The sequence below is a fragment of the Chiloscyllium plagiosum genome, unplaced genomic scaffold (genome assembly GCF_037043375.1).
Source record: "Chiloscyllium plagiosum isolate Xiang-an unplaced genomic scaffold, Cpla_swu_hap1 HiC_scaffold_42, whole genome shotgun sequence".
Classification (NCBI taxonomy): Eukaryota; Metazoa; Chordata; class Chondrichthyes; order Orectolobiformes; family Hemiscylliidae; genus Chiloscyllium; species Chiloscyllium plagiosum.
In genome coordinates, this window is record NW_028270180.1 from 68,350,900 (window position 1) to 68,369,101 (window position 18,202).

General features: G+C 58.7%; 1 long non-coding RNA gene across 1 annotated transcript in view; it reads right to left on the reverse strand.

Moving 5' to 3' along the window:
• LOC148137886 (uncharacterized) overlaps positions 1–18,202 on the reverse strand; it is an 87,213-nt gene that overhangs the window by 34,071 nt on the left and 34,940 nt on the right. The window contains exon 2 of the long non-coding RNA XR_015754137.1: positions 14,929–15,057. This is a non-coding gene — a long non-coding RNA (uncharacterized LOC148137886). The remainder of the gene's footprint in view (positions 1–14,928; positions 15,058–18,202) is intronic.

The window sequence follows — 18,202 nt, forward strand, 5'->3', positions numbered from 1 at the left end:
GGCAACGGAGAGAGAGGAGGACAGAGAGAGAGTGGGACAGAGAGAGGGGGGAGAGTGTGGGGAACAGAGAGAGGGGCGGTCAGAGAGAGAGGGGACAGAGAGAGTGGGGGTAAGAGAGTGGGGGAGAGAGAGGGAGGAAAGAGATGGGGAGAAAGGAGGGGTAAAAAGGGGGGAAGAGAGAGGGTGGACCGAGAGGGAGACAGTGAGTTGGGGGACAGAGAGCGGGGGCTGAGAGAGAGGGACAGAGAGAGAGGTGTGGACAGAGAGATGTGGACAGAAGGACAGGAGGGATCAGAGAGAGGGGGACAAAGAGGGTGGACAGAGAGGGGGACAGAGAGAGGGGAACGGAGAGAGAGAGGGGACAGAGAGAGGGGAACGGGGAGGGGGGACAGAGGGAGGGGGACAGAGAGAGGTGGGACAGAGAGAGGGGAACGGAGAGAGAGGGACAGAGAGAGGGGGACGGAGAGGGGGGGCATTGAGAGAGGGGGGCAGAGAGAGGAGGGATAGAGAGACGGGGACAGAGAGAGGGCAACGGAGAGAGAGGGGGACAGAGAGAGGGGGGAGAGTGTGGTGAACAGAGAGAGGGGCGGTCAGAGAGAGAGGGGACAGAGAGAGTGGGGGTAAGAGAGTGGGGGAGAGAGAGGGAGGAAAGGGATGGGGAGAGAGGAGGGGTAAAAAGGGGGGAAGAGAGAGGGTGGACTGAGAGGTAGACAGTGAGTGGGGGGACAGAGAGAGGGGGCTGAGAGAGAGGGACAGAGAGAGAGGGGTGGACAGAGAGATGGGGACAAAGGGAGAGGAGGGTTCAGAGAGGAGGGGTCAGAGAGAAGGGAACAGAGAGAGAGGAGGGACAGAGAGAGGGGGGACAGAGAGGGTGGAGTGGGGGCACAGCGAGAGGGGGACAGAGAGAGGGGAACAGACAGAGAGGGGGGACAGAGAGGGGGAGACAGAGAGAGGGGACAGAGAGAGGGGAACGGACAGAGAGAGAGGACAGAGAGGGTGGACAGAGAGAGGGTTCAAGAGAGGTAGGAGAGAGAGGGGGGGAGAGGGGGGAGACAGACGGTGGAGAGAGGGGGGAGAGAGGTGGGGAGAGAGAGGAGGGGAGAGCGAGGATGGGAGAGAGAGGGGAGAGAGTGGGGAGAGAGAGGGGGGAGAGAGAGAGGGGGAGGAGAGAGAGGGGGGAGAGAAAGGGGGAAGAGAGAAGGGGGAGGGGGAGTGGGGGGAGACAGAGGGGGAGACAGAGGGGGGAGAGAGAGAAGTGAAGAGATTGGAGGGTAGAGAGAGGAGAGAAGAGAGAGGAGGGAAGAGAGAGGGGAGAGAGGGGAGACAGAGGGGAGAGGGGAGGGGAGAGAGAGGAGGGGAGAGAGTGGGGAGAGAGCGGGGGAGACGGGAGGGGGAGACGGGGGAGGGAGTGATGGGGAGAGTGAGAGAGTGAGGGAGGGAGGGATTGAGAGAGGCAAGGGGTGAGAGAGTGGAGAGAGTTCGGTGACAGAGTTGAGGAGAGAGTTAGTGAAGAGTGTGAGGGGCAGAGAGAGAATGAGGGATAGAGAGAGAGGAAGTGAGGGGGAAAGAGAGGTTGGGGAGGAGAGATGGGATAGAGAGAGGCATGGAGAGAGAGGGCGGAGAGAGAAGGGGAAGAGAGACGGGGTAGAGAGCTAGTGGGATGGCGGGGGAGACGGAGGGGAGAGGGAGAGAGAGGAGGAGAGGGAGAGAGAGAGAGGGGGACAGAGGGGGCGGACAGGGAGAGTGGGGACAGAGAGAGGGAGGGACAGAGAAAGAGGGGGACAGAGAGAGGGGACAGAGAGAAGAGGGACAGAGAGGGGCGGTCAGAGAGAGAGAGGGAAACAAAGAGAGAGGGGGGAGAGAGCTAGTGGGATGGCGGGGGAGACGGAGGGGAGAGGGAGAGAGAGGAGGAGAGGGGGAGAGAGAGAGGGGGAGAGAGTGAGCTGGACAGAGTGAGGGGGAGAGAGAGGGGGAGAGAGAGAGAGCGGCAGGGAGAGGGGGCAGGGAGAGGGGAGCAGAGAGAAGGGGAAGAGGGAGAGGCAGAGGGAGGGATCGAGGGAGGTGGGTGAGAGAGGGGGGAGAGAGAGGGGGGAGAGATGGGTGAGAGGTGGGGAGAGGGGGTGAGAGAGAGGGGAGAGAGCGCGGGGAAAGAGAGAGTGGGGAGAAAGTGGGGGAGAGAGGGGGAGACAGGGGGAGGGGGAGAAAGGGAGAGAGAGGGCTGGAGAGAGGGGGATAGAGAGGGGTAGAGAGAGGCGACAGAGAAGGAGTTAGAGAGTGGGGTGAGAGAGAAGGACGAGAGTGGAGACGATGGGAGGCGAGAGTTGGGGCGAGAGAGGGGGCGAGAGAGTGGCGTTAGTGGGGGCAAGAGTGGGGGTCGTGAGAGGGGACGAGGGTGGGGGCGAAAGAGGGGGCGAGAGAGAAGGGGCGAGACAGGAGGGTGAGACAGGGGGCAAGAGATGGGCGAGAGAGAGGGTGCGAGAGGGGGGCGAGAGAGAGGGTGGAGGGAGGGGAGAGAGAGGGAGGGGATCAGGGGAGTGTTGGGAAAAGAGGGGGGAGGGAGAGGGGAGAGACAGGGGGAGAGAGAGAGGCGGGAGAGAGGGGAGGGGGGAGAGAGAGAGGACGAGAGAGGGGGAGAGAGTGGGGAAGAGAGAGAGTGGGGAGAGAGAGAGAGATTAGAGAGAAGGGCAAGGGAGCTGGGGAGAGAGAGGGTGAAAGAGGGGAGAGAGTGAGAGGAGAGAGAGAGGCGAGCGAGGTGGGGAGAGGGGGAGAGAGGGGGAGTTAGAGGGGGGAGAGAGCGTGGGGAGAGAGAGGGGGGAAGAGAGGGGGAGAGGGGGCGAGAGTGGGGGAGAGAGGGGGAGAGAGGGGGAAGAGAGAGGCGGAGAGAGTGGGGGAAGACAATGGGGGGAGAGAGGGGTGGGAGAGGGGGGAGAGAGATGGGGAAGAGAGAGAGGGGAGAGAGGGGGAGAGAGAGAAGGGTTGAAAGAGAGTGGGGGAGAGAGTGGGGGAAATAGTGGGGAAGGGAGAGTGGGTGGGTAGAGTGGGGGTGGAGGGTGGGTGGGGAGAGTGGGTGGGGAGAGTGGGTGGGGAGAGTGCGTTGGGAGAGAGGAGAGAGAAACTGGGGTAAGCGAGCGGGGTAAGAGAACAGGGTAAGACTGTGGGGAGAGAGAGGGGAGGTAGAGAGGGGAGGGAGAGAGAAGAGAGAGAGTGGGGCGAGAAAGAGGGGAGATGGAGAGAGGGGAGAGAGAGGGGTGGAAAGAGAGAGGAGAGAGAGAGTAGAGAAACAGTGGGAAAGAGCGAGGGAGAGAGAGACAGAGGGGGTAGAAAGAGTGGAAGATAAAGAGAGGGGAGAGAGAGGGGGAGAGAGAGAGCTTAGAGAGGGGGAGGTGGGGGAGAGAGGGGGAGAGAGGGGGAGAGAGATGGTGTGAGAGAGGGGGTGAGAGAGAAGGTGAGAGGGGGTGAGAGAGGGGAGAGAGGGGGGAGAGAGGGGGAGAGAGAGGGGAGAGAGAGGGGAGCGAGAGGAGAGGAGGTGCGAGAGGGGGAGAGAGTGGAGACGAGTGGGGGGCGAGAGTGGGGCGAGAGAGGGGGCGAGAGAGGAGATGAGAGAGGGGGCGAGAGGGGGGTGAGAGTGGGGGGCGAGAGAGGGATGAGAGTGGGGTGCGAGAGAGGGGGCGAGAGAGGGTGTGAGAGAGGAGGGGAGAGACAGGAGGACGAGACAGGGTGCGAGAGATTGGAGAGAGAGGGAGCGAGAGAGAGGCGGGAGAGAGGGGGTAGAGAATGAGAGAGTTGGGGAAAGAGGGGGAGAGAGAGGGGTGAGAGAGGGGGTGAGAGAGGGGGTGAGAGAGGGGAGAGAGAGGGGAGAGAGTGGGGGGGCGAGAGGGTGGGCGATAGAGGGTGCGAGAGAGGAGGGGAGAGACAGGAGGGCGAGAGGGGGACGAAAGGGGGTGAGAGTGGGGGGCGAGAGAGTGGGCGAGAGAGGGTGCGAGAGAGGAGGGGAGAGATAGGAGGGCGAGACAGGGGGCGAGAGATGGGAGAGAGACGGAACGAGAGGGGGCGAGAGAGAGGCGGGAGAGAGGGGGGAAGAGAGAGTGTTGGGGAAAGAGGGGAGAGAGAGGGGGAGAGAGGGGGAGACAGAAGGGGAGAGAGAGGTGGAGAGAGGGGGGAGGGAGAGGGGGAGGGAGGGGGGAGAGGGGAGGGAGAGTGGGAGAGAGTGTGGGGGAGAGAGTGTGGGGGAGAGAGTGTGGGGGAGAGAGAGGGGTGAGAGAGAGGCGAGAGAGAGTGGCAAGAGAGGTGGGGAGAGAGGGGAGAGAGGGGGGGAGAGAGGGGGGAGAGAGTGGGAAGAGAGAGAAAGGGTGATAGAGAGAGGTGAGAGAGAGTGGCGAGAGAGGAGGAGAGAGAGGGGGAGAGTGAGGGGGAGAGAGTGAGGGGGAGAGAGGGGTGGGAGAGAGAGGTTGGAGAGAGCGGGGGAGAGGGGGGAGAGAGAGTGGGAGAGAGAGGGGGATAGAGTGTAGGGGAGAGAGAGTGGGGATAGAGTGGGGTAGAGAGTGGGGAGAGAGACGGGTGGGAGAGAGAGGTGTGAGAGTGAGGGGGAGAGAGAGAGGGGTGAGAGAGTGCGAGAGAGAGGGAGAGAGAGGGGAGTGAGATGGGTGCTGAGAGGGGCTGAGAGAGGGGGGAGAGAGAGGGTGAGAGAGAGGGGTGAGAGAGAGGGGCAAGAGAGAGGGGCGAGAGAGAGTGGGGGAGAGAGAGGGGGAGAGAGGGCAAGAGAGAGGGGGGAGAGAGGGGGAGAGAGAGAGTGGGGGAAAGAGAGGGGGAGAGAGAGGGGGAGAGAGAGAGTGGGGGAAAGAGAGGGGGAGAGAGAGGGGGAGAGAGAGGGGGAGAGAGAGGGGGAGAGAGAGGGGCGAGAGAGAGTGGGGGAAAGAGAGGGGGAGAGAGAGGGGGAGAGAGAGGGGGAGAGAGAGGGGGAGAGAGAGGGGTGAGAGAGAGGGGCAAGAGAGAGGGGCGAGAGAGAGTGGGGGAAAGAGAGGGGGAGAGAGAGGGGGAGAGAGAGGGGGAGAGAGAGGGGGAGAGAGAGGGGGAGAGAGAGGGGGAGAGAGAGGGGGAGAGAGAGAGTGGGGGAAAGAGAGGGGGAGAGAGAGGGGGAGAGAGAGGGGGAGAGAGAGGGGCAAGAGAGAGGGGGGAGAGAGAGGGGGAGAGAGAGGGGCAAGAGAGAGGGGCGAGAGAGAGTGGGGCGAGAGAGAGGGGGGAGAGAGGGGGAGAGAGAGAGTGGGGGAAAGAGAGGGGGAGAGAGAGGGGGAGAGAGAGGGGGAGAGAGAGGGCAAGAGAGAGGGGCGAGAGAGAGTGGGGCGAGAGAGAGGGGGGAGAGAGAGGGGAGAGAGTTTAGGGAGAGAGAGGTTCTCGTGAGGCGGGAGGGAGGGGGAGAAAAAGGGTGTGAGAGAGAGGGGAAGAGAGAGGGGGAGGGAGAGAGAGAGGGTGAGATAGAGGGGTGAGAGAGAGGGGGAGAGAGAGGGGAGAGAGTTTAGGGAGAGAGAGGTTGTCGTGAGGCAGGAGGGAGGAGGAGGAAAAGGGTGTGAGAGAGAGGGGAAGAGAGAGGGGGGTGAGAGAGAGGGTGTGTGAGAGAGAGGGTGATAGAGAGGAGGAGAGAGGGGGTGTGAGAGTGGGGAGAGAGAGTGAGTGAGAGAGAGGGGGTGAGAGAGAGGGGTTGGGAGAGAGGGGTGTGAGAGAGGGCGTGGGAGAGGGGGTGAGAGAGAGGGTGTGAGAATTATGGGTAGAGAGGGTGTGGGAGAGAGGGGTGTGAGAGAGGGGGGTGAGAGAGAGGGCGTGAGAGAGAGGGGTGAGAGAGAGGGTGTGGCAGAGAAGGGTGTGAGAGAGAGGGGGTGAGAGAGGGGGTGAAAGAGAGGGGTTGAAAGAGAGGGGGTGAAAGAGAGGGGTGAGTGGGTGTTGAAAAAAGGGGAAAGACGGGTGTGTGGGGAGAGAAGGGGACAGAGAAAGGGGGAGAGGAAGAGGGGGAGTGAGATTGGGGGAGACAGTGAAGAAAGAGTGGGAAAGAGAGTGAGGGGGAGAGTGAGATGGTGAGAGAGGGAGGGGGAGAGAGGGTGGAGGGAGAGGGGAGAGAGAGGGGGACGAGAGAGAGTGAGAGATAGAGAGGGGAGAGAGATGGTGTGAGAGTGGGTGAAGAGAGTGGGGGAGAGAATGGGGAAAGACAGTAGGGAGAGAGAGGAGAGGGTGAGAGCATGGGAGAAGCAGGGAGTGAGAGAGGGAGAGAGAGGGAGAGATTTAGGCAACAGAGAGAGTTAGTGAAGAGAGAAGAGGAGAGAGAGATTGAGGGTCAAGAGAGGGGGTGAGTGGGGTAGAGAGAGAGAGGTAGAGAGAGGTGGTGAGAGAGTGGATAGAGAGAGAGGGAGAGGGAGGGGGAGAGAAGGGACGGCGGAGAGAGGGGGAGAGTGGGGGACAGAGAGGTGAGAGAGACGGACAGAGGGAGTGGGACAGAGAATGGAGGGAGAGAGAAGTGGGAGAGAGGGAAGGGGAGAGAGAGTGTGGGGACAGAGTGGGGGAGAGACTGGGGAGCGAGAGTGGCGAGCGAGAGTGGGGGAGAGAGTAGGGGAGAGAGTGGTGGAGAGAGTGAGGGAGAGAGTGGGGGAGAAAGTGGGGGAGGGAGAGGGTTAGGGGGGAGTGAGAGAGAGGAGAGAGATTTAGGTGACAGAGTCGGTGGAGAGTTAGTGAAGAGAGAGGGGAGAGAGAGTGACGTGTAGAGAGAGAGTCGGTGAGAGAGAGACGGTAGAGAGAAGGGGAGAGAGGAGGGGAGAGATTGGAGAGAGGGGTTAGAGGGGTGAGAGGGGTGTGGAGAGAGGGGGAAGAGAGAGAGGTTGCAAAGAGAGAGATAGGGAGGGGGAAGAGAGACGGGGAGGGTGAGAGAGGGGGAGAGAGTGGGGGATAGCGACGGGGAGAGGGGGAGAGACGGGGAGAGAGAGGGGGAGAGAGGTAGAGAGAGAGGGGGAGTGAGAGTGGGGAGAGAGAGGATGTGAGAGAGGGTGTGAGAGAGGGTGTGAGAGTGCGTGTGAGAGAGAAGGTGCGAGGAAGGATGAGAGGGGGGACAGAAAGAGGGTAAGAGCGGGGAAAGAGAAAGGGGAGAGAGATGGGGCAGAGAGTGGGGGAAGAGAGTGGGGGAGAGGGGAGAGTGAGAGGGGGAGAGGGAGGGAGAGAGAGAGGGGGAGAGAGACGGGGAGAGCGACGGGGAGAGAGGGGGAGAAATGGGGCGAGAGAGGGGGAGGGAGAGGAAGGTGCGAGGATGGGGAGAGAGAGGGGGACAGAAAGGGGGTGAGAGAGGGGGGAGAGAGAGGGGAGAGAGATGGGCGTGAGAGTGGGGTAAGAGCGTGGTGGAGAGAGTGGGGACAGAGAATAGGGAGAGGGAGGTGGAGAGAGAGGGGGAGAGAGACGGGGAGTGCGACGGGGATGTCGACGGGGAGGGGGAAGAGATGGGGAGAGAGTGGGAGGGAGAGGAAGGTGCGAGGAAGGGGGAGAGAGGGGGACAGAAAGGGGGTGAGAGTGGGGGGAGAGAGGGGTAGTGTGCGAGGATGAGAGACAGAAGGAGTGAGAGAGGGAGAGAGAGGGGAGAGATTTAGGCGACAGAGTTAGTGAAGAGTGAGGGGGGAGAGAGTTTGAGGGGTAGAGAGAGAGGGTGAGCGGGGTAGAGAGAGACGGGATAGAGAGAGGAGGTGAGAGGGAATGGAGAGGGAGGGGGAGAGAGAGGGGAGAGTGGGGGAGAGAGAGGAGAGAGAGGCGGACAGAGAGAGGGGGAAAGAGGGAGGGGCACAGAGAGTGGAGGGAGAGAGAGGGGGAGAGAGAGGGGGAGGGAGAGAGAGAGTGTGGGGACAGAGTGGGGGAGAGAGTGGGGAGAGAGAGTGGGGAGAGAGAGTGCGGGAAGAGAGTCGGGGAGAGAGTGGGGGAGAGAGTGGGGGAGAGAGTGGGGGAGAGAGTGGGGGAGAGAGAGGGTTAGGGAGGGAGGGAGTGAGAAAGAGGGGAGAGATTTAGGTGACAGAGTTGGGGGGAGATTTAGTGAAGAGAGAGAGGGGAGAGAGAGACTGAGGTGTAGAGAGAGTGGGTGAGAGAGAGCGGTGTAAAGAGAGAGGGTGAGAGAGAGATGGTAGAGAGAAGGAGAGAGAGGAGGGGAGAGGGGGAGAGAGGGGTTAGAGGGGTGAGAGGGGTGTGGAGAGAGGGGGAAGAGAGAGAGGCGGCAGAGAGAGAGATAGGGCGGAATAGAGACGGGGAGGGCGAGACAGAGTGGGAGAGAGGGGGAGAGAGACGGAGAGAGCGACGGGGAGAGCGAGGGGAAGGGGGGGTGAGACGGGGAGAGAGAGGGGGAGAGAGAGTGGGGAGAGAGAGTGCGGGAAGAGAGTCGGGGAGAGAGTGGGGGAGAGAGTGGGGGAGAGAGTGGGGGAGAGAGTGGGGGAGAGAGAGGGTTAGGGAGGGAGGGAGTGAGAAAGAGGGGAGAGATTTAGGTGACAGAGTTGGGGGGAGATTTAGTGAAGAGAGAGAGGGGAGAGAGAGACTGAGGTGTAGAGAGAGTGGGTGAGAGAGAGCGGTGTAAAGAGAGAGGGTGAGAGAGAGACGGTAGAGAGAAGGAGAGAGAGGAGGGGAGAGGGGGAGAGAGGGGTTAGAGGGGTGAGAGGGGTGTGGAGAGAGGGGGAAGAGAGAGAGGCGGCAGAGAGAGAGATAGGGCGGAATAGAGACGGGGAGGGCGAGACAGAGTGGGAGAGAGGGGGAGAGAGACGGAGAGAGCGACGGGGAGAGCGAGGGGAAGGGGGGGTGAGACGGGGAGAGAGAGGGGGAGAGAGAGTGGGAGGGAGAGGAAGGTGCGAGGGAGGGTGAGAGAGGGGACAGGAAGAGGGTGAGAGCGGAGGGAGAGAGAGGGGAGAGAGATGGGGCAGAGAGTGGGGGAAGAAAGTTGGGCGAGAGAGGGGAGAGGGAGAGGGGGGAGAGGGAGGGAGAGAGAGAGGGGGAGAGAGACGGGGAGAGCGACGGGGAGAGAGGGGGAGAGACAAGGCGAGAGGGGGGATGGAGAGGAAGGAGCGAGGAAGGGGGAGACTGGGGGACAGAAAGGGGGTGACAGCAGGGGGGACAGAGAAGGGAGAGAGATGGGGGTGAGAGTGGGGGAAGAGCGTGGTGGAGAGAGTTGGGAAAGAGAGCGGGGAAAGAGAGTGGGGGAGAGGGAGGGGAGAGAGACGGGGAGAGCGACGGGGAGGGGGAGAGACGGGGAGAGAGAGTGGGAGGGAGAGGAAGGTGCGAGGAAGGGGGAGAGAGGGGGACAGAAAGGGGGTGAGAGTGGGGGGAGAGAGAGGGGACAAGGAGAGGATGAGAGAGGGAGGGAGGGAGAGAGGGGGGGAGAGAGGGGAGAGATTTAGGCAACAGAGTTAGTGAAGAGAGAGACGGGATAGAGAGAGGAGGTGAGAGATTGGGGTAGAGAGAGGAGAGAGGGAGGGAGAGAGGTATAGGAGGGAGAGTGTGGAGAGAGAGGGGAGAGTGGGCTGAGAGAGAGGAGAGAGAGGCGGACAGAGGGAGGGGGAAAGAGGGAGGGGGAGAGAGGGAAGGGAGAGAGAGTGTGGGGAGAGAGTGGGGAGAGAGAGTGGGGAGAGAGAGTGGGGGGAGAGGGGTGGGGAGAGAAAATGGGGAGAGAAAGTGCGGGGAGAGAGTGGGGGTGAGAGTGGGGGAGGGAGAGAGGAGGAGAGGGAGGTTGGAGAGACGGGGAGGGGAGAGATTGGTTAGAGGGGGAGAGTGGGGGAGAGAGAGGGGAGAGTCGGGGGTGAGAGTGAAGGAGAGACGGGGACAGAGGGAGGGGGACAGAGGGAGGGGGACAGGAGGAGCGGGACAGAAGGAGGGGGCAGAGAATGGAGGCAGAGAGAGGGGGAGAGAGAGAGGGGAGAGAGACGAGGAGAGTGGGGGAGAGAGAGTGGAGAGTCGGGGTGGAGAGAGAGAGAGGAGAGAGTGGGGGCCAGAGGGAGGGGGACAGAAGGAGGGGGACAGAGCATGAAAAGAGAGAGAATCGAGGGAGAGAGAGAGGGGGAGATGGATGGGCAGAGAGGGGGGAGAGAGAGGGGGAGAGAGAGTGGGAGAGAGAGTGGGGCTAGAATGTTGGAGGGAGAGGGTTAGGCTGGGATTGAGAAAGAGGGGAGAGAGTTAGGTGACAGAGTGGGGGAGAGAGTTAGTGAAGAGACAGGGGTGAGAGAGAGAGAGTGAGGCGTAGAGAGAGGGGTTACGAGAGAGAGGTGCCGAGAGAGGGGCTGAGAGAGACGGTAGAGAGAAGGGGAGAGAGGAGGGGAGAGAGGGGGAAGAGAGAGAGGAGGTAGAGAGAGATAGAGAGGGGGAAGAGCGACAGGGAGGAGAAGAGAGCGGGTGAGAAAAAAGTGAGAGAGGGGGTGAGAGAGGGAGGGAGTGAGAGGGAGAGAGAGTGAGGTGACAGAGTGAGGAGAGAGAGGGGCAGAGAGATAGGGGCGAGAGAGGGAGGGCAAAAGTGGGAAGGAGAGGAGGCAAGGGAGAAGGGGCAAGGGAGAGGGGGAGAGAGAAGAAGAGAGAGGCGAGAGAGAGGGGGAGAGAGTGAGTGTGGAGAGAGGGGGGAGAGAGAAGAGAGAGGGCGGGACAGAGGAGGCAGAGAGCGGGGGGGGAGAAAGTGGGGGAAGAGAGATGGGGAGAGTGTGGGGGTGAGTGAGGGGGTGAGAGAGAGAGGGAGAGAGAGAGGGGAGAGAGTGAGGGAAGAGAGAGGGGAGGGGGGAGAGGGAAGGGGGAGAGAGAAGGGGAGAGAGAGGGGACAAGAGAGGGGAGAGGGGGCAGGAGAGGGGAGACAGAGAGCGGGGGGAGAAAGTGGGGGTAGAGAGATGGGGAGAGTGTGGGGGTGAGTGAGGGGGTGAGACAGAGGGAGAGAGAGAGGAGAGAGAGTGGGGGAAGAGAGAGGGGGAGAGGCGTAGAGAAAGGTGGAGAGAGAGAGGGGGAGAGGGGAGAGGGGGGAGATAGGGGAAGATAGACGGGGAGAGACGAGGAAGAGCGAAAGGGGGGTGAGAGAAGGGATAAGAGAGGAGACGAGAGTGGGTGGCGAGAGAGTGGGTTCGAGACAGGGGGTGAGAGAGGGGGAAGAGAGGGGCGCGGGAGAGGGGGAGTGAGAGAGGGGGGCGAGAAAGGGGGAGTGAGAGAGGGGGGCGAAAAAGGGAGAGAGGGGTGAGAGAGAGGGGGAGAGAGACGGAGAGAGAGGGGGCGAGACAGGGGGTGAGGGGGGAGAGGGGAAGTAGAGAGCAGGGAGAGAGAGGGGGGAGAGAGATGGGGAGAGATGGGGCGGAGAGAGAGAGAGTTTGGAGAGAAAGGCGGAAGAGAGCGCGGGAGAGTGTGAGGGAGAGAGAGGGGGAGCGATAGATGGGGAGAGACAGGGTGAGAGAGAGTAAGAGAGGGTGAGAGAGGGGAGTGAGGGAGGTGAGAGAGCGGGGGTGAGAGAGCGGGGAATGAGAGACAGGGGGCAGAGAGTGGGGCAGAGAGAGGGAGGAGAGGGGGAGAGAGAGCGGGGGTGAGAAAGCGAGGGGGAGAGAGACGGGGAGAGAGACAGAGGGAGGGAGATGAGAGGGGCGAGGGAAGTGGAGGGGGGGACAGAAAGGGAGTGAGAGAGTGGCGGGAGAGTGCGGGGAGAGGGAGGGAAGAGAGAGGTGGAGAGAGAGGGGACGAGGGGGGGCGAGAGCAGGGAGAGAGAGAGAGATGGGAGAGAGAGGTGAGTGAGAGAGATGTGGGGGGAGAGACATGGGGAAAGAGAGAGAGGGGAAGAGAGAGAAGGAGAAAGAGAGAGGGGAAGAGAGAGAAGGGCGAAAAAGGGGAGGGGGACAAGGGAGAGCGGTGAAGGGAGAGGGCGGATAGAGGAGGGGGAGAGAGAGGGGGAGAGAGAGCGGGGAGAGTGAGCGGGGAGAGAGAGGGGGAGAGTGAGGGGAGAGAGAGGAGAGGGGGAGAGAGGGGGAGAGGGAGGAGAGGGGGAAGAGAGAGTGGGAGAGAGGGTTAACAGAGTGAGGGGAAAGAGCGAGGGGCACGGAGAGAAGGGCAGAGAGAAGGAGGGCGAAAGAGGGGAGTAGGGCCAACAGAATGGGGTCAAGTGAGGGGGGAGAGAGGGGGAGAAAGAGGGGGCAAGGAGGGGGAGAGAGAGAGAGGAGAGTGAAACAGGCAGCGAGAGGGGGAGAAAGAGAGGGGAAGGGAGAGGGGGAGAGCGAGCGGGAAAGCTAGGGGCGAGAGAGGGGGACGAGCGAGAGGGGGAGACAGAGAGGGTGTGAGAGAGAGGGGAGGGAGGGGGGAGAGAGGGAGGCGAGAGAGATGGTCAAGATAGGGGGAGAGTGTGAGAGGTGAGTGAAATGTGCAGAGAGACGGGGAGAAAGAGAGGGGAAGGGAGCGTGGGAGAGCGAGCGGGAAAGCGAGGGGCGAGAGAGGGGACGACCAAGAGGGGGACGAGCGAGAGAGGAGACAGAGAGAGTGTGAGAGAGGGGGGGGGGGAGAGGGGGAGAGAGAGGGTGGGGAGATAGAGTGGGGGAGTGAGTGGGGGGATTGAGTGGGGGGAGACAGTAGTTGTAGAGAGTGTGGGGAGAGGGGGAGAGGAGGTGTAAAGAGTGGGGGAGAGAGAGAGGGAGTGAGTGAGAGGGGGAGGGAGAGTGAGGTGACAGAGTGAGGGGGTCAAAAGAGGGGGTGAGAGAGCAGGAGAGATGGAGGGGAGAGAGGGAGGGGGAGAGATGGAGGGGGAGAGAAGGACGGGGAGAGAAGGACGGGTAGAGAAGGACGGGGAGAGAAGGAGGGGGGAGAGAGGGAGGGGAGAGGGAGGGGATAGGGAGGGGGAGAGACAGGGGGCAGAGAGAGAGAGTGGGGAGAGAGGGGGGAGAGGGACGGGCGAGAGAGAGATGGGGAGAGAGAGAGAAAGGTGAGAGAGTAAGGCAAGAGAGGGGGGCAAGAGATGGGGAAAGAGAGAGGGGGAGAGAGAGAGGGAGAGAGCGAGAGAGGGGGTGAGGAGGGAGAGGCGGAGACAGAGGGTGGGGAGAGAGGGATGGGAAGACAGAGAGCGGGGGAGACAGTGGGGAAGAGAGGGGGAGATGGAGATAGAAGAGACGGAGAGAGGTGAGAGGGAAGATGGTGAGGGGAGAGATAGAGGGGAGAGAGAGGAGAGAGAGACGGGGTAGAGAGAAAGGGGTAGAGAGAGGGGAATATTGAGAAGGATAGAGAGAGAGTGTGGAGAGAGAAGGGGGCGAGAGAGAGGGGCGAGAGAGGGGGAGAGAGTAAAGGCGAGAGAGAGAGGGCGAGAGAGAGAGGGGGAGAGAGGGAGGGGCAGAGAGGGAGGAGGAGAGAGAGAGGGGGAGAGAGAGAGGGGGAGAGAGAGAGGGGGAGAGAGAGGGGGGAGAGAGATGTGAGAGAGGGGGAGAGAGTGGGAGAGAGCGAGAGAGCGAGGGGAGAGGGGAAGAGAGAGCGTGGGAGAGAGAGAGGAGAGAGGGGGAGAGAGAGGTGGGTTGAGAGAGAGGTGAGGGAGATAGAGAGGTAAGTGAGAGGGAGGTGGGGCAGAGAGAGGTGGGGGAAGAGAGAGGGGAAGATAGAGCAAGGGAAGAGAGAGGGGAAGAGAGAGGGGGAAGATAAGGGGAGAGACAAGGGGAGAGATAAGGGGGAGAGCTAAGGGGAGAGATTGGGGAGAGACTGGGGGAGAGATTGGGGAGGGATTTGGCGAGAGATTGGGGAGAGATAGGGGAGAGATAGCGGGAGGGATGGGGAGAGAGAAGGGGAAACAGAAGGGGAAAGATAGGGGAGAGAAAGGGGTTCGAGAGAGATGGATTAGAGAGAGAGAATGGGAGCGAAAAGGGTCGAGTGCAGGGGTTGAGAGAGGGGTTCGAGAGAGGGGTTCGAGTGAGGGGGTCGGATGAGAGGGGTCGTGAGAGGGTGGTCGAGAGAGGGGAGTCGAGTGAGGGCTTTCGACGGGAGTGGTTGTGAGAGGGGTGTCGAGAGAAGGGGTCCAGTGAGGTGGTCGAGAGGGGGGTCGAGAGAAGGGGGTTGAGAGAGGGGGGTCGAGAGACGGGGTCGATTGAGGGGCTCGAGTGAGTGGGTCGAGAGAGTGGGTCGATAGGGGGGAGAGTGAGGGGAGGGGGAGAGCCAGGGGTGAGAGAGCGGGGTGAGAGAGATGGGGGAGAGAGAGGAGGGACAGAGTGGGGGAGAGAGTGGGGAGAGAGAGAGTGGGGGACAGGGGGCAGAGAGAGGGGCCAGAGATGGGGGAGAAAATGAGAGAAAGTGGAGAGAGAGAGTGAGGGGTGAGAGATGGGGAGAGCGAGGAGCGAGCAAGAGAGACAGGCGAGAGAGGGGGTGAGCGAGAGAGAGAGAGGTGCAAGTGTGAGTGAGTGAGTGAGGGGACGGAAATGAGAGAGAGTCTGAGAGATCGAGAGAGAAAGAGTGCGATAAGTGGACAAGAGAGAGAATGAGAGAGAGAGAAAGATAGAAAGATGGGTAGAGCGAGATAGGGAGAGATGAAGGCGAGCTAGAGAGAGAGGGACATGAGTGAGAGGCACGCGAAGGGGGAGAGAGAGAGAGTCAGGTGAGAGAGAGGGATGAGGTGGAGAGTGAGTGGGTTAGAGAGAGAGTGAGTCAGGGGAATAGAGAGAGAAGGTGAAAGAGGGGCTGAGAGAGAGAATGAGAGTGAGAGGGTGAGAGATAGAGAGTGAGGGAGTGAGAGAGGGGATCGAGAAAAAGAGACAGAGAGTCAGAGAGAGTCAGAGAGAGATGTCTCAGGGAGGACCAATGCAGCAGAGGTGAGAGCAGGACCCTGACAAGATGGTGGGAATGAAGCCTAGAATGTTGCTGTTCCTTGCCCAGCTCTGTATCTATGTCCTGTCTTCCAGGTCTGAATATAGAAGTCTACTACCTCCACCCTGTGCTGTTTACTGTGAGTGATGTTACCGGCTGCAGGATTTACTGAAGGCTCCAGATCTCCCTCTCCATCTCTCTCTGCCTGACCAACCATCTTTGATGTGGTTATGGACGAGACAGGAGTTAGGAATTCGGCTGAGACAGGAACATCCTGAGTACCTACAGGAGATAGGGAAGCAGACAGAATGGGAAATTAGACTGATGCAGTCAGAGTTACACATGGAGGATGGCACTGAGTCCCACCGAGACCTGGAAAATCCCAGTCTCCATCCCTGGCCTGTGCTGCTGCGTCTCTCTGGAGTGGGGAATTCTGTTGGCTCAGGATCTGGAATAGCTGCAAGAGCGAGAGAAGTTGACAGAGGCAGCAATTAGAGCCACACAGTGAGGGATACCACATGGAGAGAGACTGAGTGATATCACCAGAGTGCAGGACGGTATCAGGATCACACAATGGTCATGATGAAAGGGTTGTGATTCATGGTGCACTGGGATCAGTATTCAGTGACGGGTGAGCTATGAGTGGGACAGGTGATGGCCTCGTGTTATTTTCAGAGATGGAAATGTGTTGCTGGAAAAGCGCAGCAGGTCAGGCAGCATCTAGGGAACAGGAGAATCGACGTTTCGGGCATTAGCCCTTCTTCAGGAATTCCTGAAGAAGGGCTAATGCCAGAAACGTCGATTCTCCTGTTCCCTCGATGCTGCCTGACCTGCTGCGCTTTTCCAGCAACACATTTCCATCTCTGATCTCCAGCATCTGCAGACCTCACTTTCTCCTCGTGTTATTTTCACCCAACTGTTCACCCAGATGTTAATGCCGGTGTCCAGTATACCCATCTAACTACCTAATATCCTTTCAGGAGGGAAATCTGTTATAGGCAGCAGGTCTGGCCTACACATGTTCCAGACCCAGAGCGATGGGGTTGCCTCTAAACTGCTCTCTGTAATGATCCAGCAAAACACTCAGCTCAAGGGCAGCTCGGGGTGGGCATGTGATGCTGGCCAGCCAGAGACAGCAACATCCCGTGAGTGAATTAAACACAACATTGCTGGGACCAGTGTCCTGGCCAATCATGTCGGTAGGCTTATGGACAGGACTTTCAGCTGACAGAGAGGTTGCAGGGCCAGGGTTCAGGTGAAAGGAGCTTTCCAAATCCAAAGAGAAATGGCGATGTAGCTGAAGACAACCAGAAAAGAACAGGAAGAGACAGAGTTTAACTGAAACTGTACATCAGTGAATTGGACTGTGACAAGAAATTGTGGAAAGAATCAATCGTAATGTACTTTTTTTGGACTGGCTAAAGTCTCTGCAATAAGGTCTCTGGTACAGAGATAAATGAGGTTTAGTGGTGACACTGTGAACAAAAGGTGGAACATAAATATTCTATTGTCCACCTCCTTGAGGGGTGTCAGGGAGTGCAGGATGGGTAACCCTGACAGTAATGGGGAACAAAGGCAGTACAGAGAAAGCACTTGGCCTCAGATGATGAAGCTGAATCAGCCTGAATGCAGATTCTGGGTAACACGTGTCAAAAACACAAACAGGAGAAGAGTTTCGAGGCTGCCGAACAGCATTTCATTGCTCAACCCTGTTACACATTCCAATGAATTCCTGTGTAATGCAAAGGCACTGTGACCATTTTGGGAGACTTCAGTCTTTGTATAACCTGGGACAGTCACTTTGGCAAAAGTGACGTTATCGGAACTCCTCTTTGAATGTTTCTGTCAGTGTTTGTTTGAATAACACGTTGTGCAAACGGCCAGGGACGTGACTATCCCAGATCGACCGTTGGGTGATGACGCTGAGGGAAGGAGTAATGTCACACTAAGATATCCTCTGGGAAATTGTAGTATAGTGGAATTCAGTGAGATGATGGATTTTTAAAGTGACCATAAAGCACACGCTACAATCACAACCAAAGCCATTGACATGTTTTTGAGAGGAGAACTGACCAAGGTAAACAGGGGAAACAGTGAAGTATATGGCTGGTAATGGACAGTGGAAAACATTTACAGTCATAGGGATGTACAGCACAGAAACAGACCCTTCGTTGTCCAACTCATCCACGCCACCCACATATCCTAACATAATCTCGTCACATTTGCCAGCACTTGGCCCGAATCCATCTCAACCCCACCTGTTCGTATACCCATCCAGATGCCTTTTAAATGCAGTTACTCTACCAGTCTCCACCACTTCATCTGGCAGTTCATTCCATACACACATCACCCTCCACATCAAAATGTTATCCCTTATGTTCCTTTTATATCTTTCCCCTCTCACCCTCAACCTCGGCCCTCCAGTTCTGGACCACCCCACCCCAAGGAAAAGACCTTGTCTGTTAAACCTAACCATGCCTCTCATGGATTTATAAACCTCCATATGGGTTACCCCTCAGCCTCAGACATTCCAGGGAAAACAGCCCCAGCCCATTTAACCTCTCCCTTTATCTCAAATCCTCCAATCCTGTCAGCATCTTTGTAAATCTTTTCTGAATCCTTTCAATTTACACAATATCCTTCCGATAGGGAGGAAACAGGAATTGCACGCAATATTCCTACAGTGACTATTCCAATGTCCTGTTTTGCCACAACGTGACCTCCCAACTCATCTACTCGATGCCCTGATCAGTAAATGCAAGCATACCAAACACATTCTTCACTATCCTATCTACCCACAATTCTCCTTTCAAGGAACAATGAACCTGCCCTCCAAGGTCTCTTTATTCAGAAACACTCCCTGGGACCTTAACATTAAGTGTATCAGTCCTGCGAAGAGGTGCTTTGCCAAAATGCAGCACCACCCATTTATCTGAATTAAGCTCCATCTGCCACTCCTCAGCCCATTAGCCCATCAGTTCACCATCCCGTTGTAATGTGAAGTAACATTCTTCACTGTCCACTACACCTCCAATTTTGGTGTCATCTGCAAACTTACTAACTATACCTGCTATGTTCACATGCAAATCATTTATATAATTAATGGAAAGTCGTGGACCCAGCACCAATCCTTGTGGCACTCCACTGGTCACAGGTCTCCAGTCTGAAAAAACAACCCTCCACAACCATCCTCTGTCGTCTACCTTCGTGCCAGTTCTGTATCCAAATGGTTGGTTTTCCCTGTATTCCATGAGACCTATCCTTGCTGTCCAAGCTCCCATGTGGAAACTTTTCGAATACCTTACTGAAGTCCATATCACTCACACCCACCGCTCTGCCCTCATCAATCCTTTTGTTACTTCTTCAAAAAACTCAATATCTTCAAACATGATTTCTCACGTACAAAGCAATGCTGACTATCCCCAAT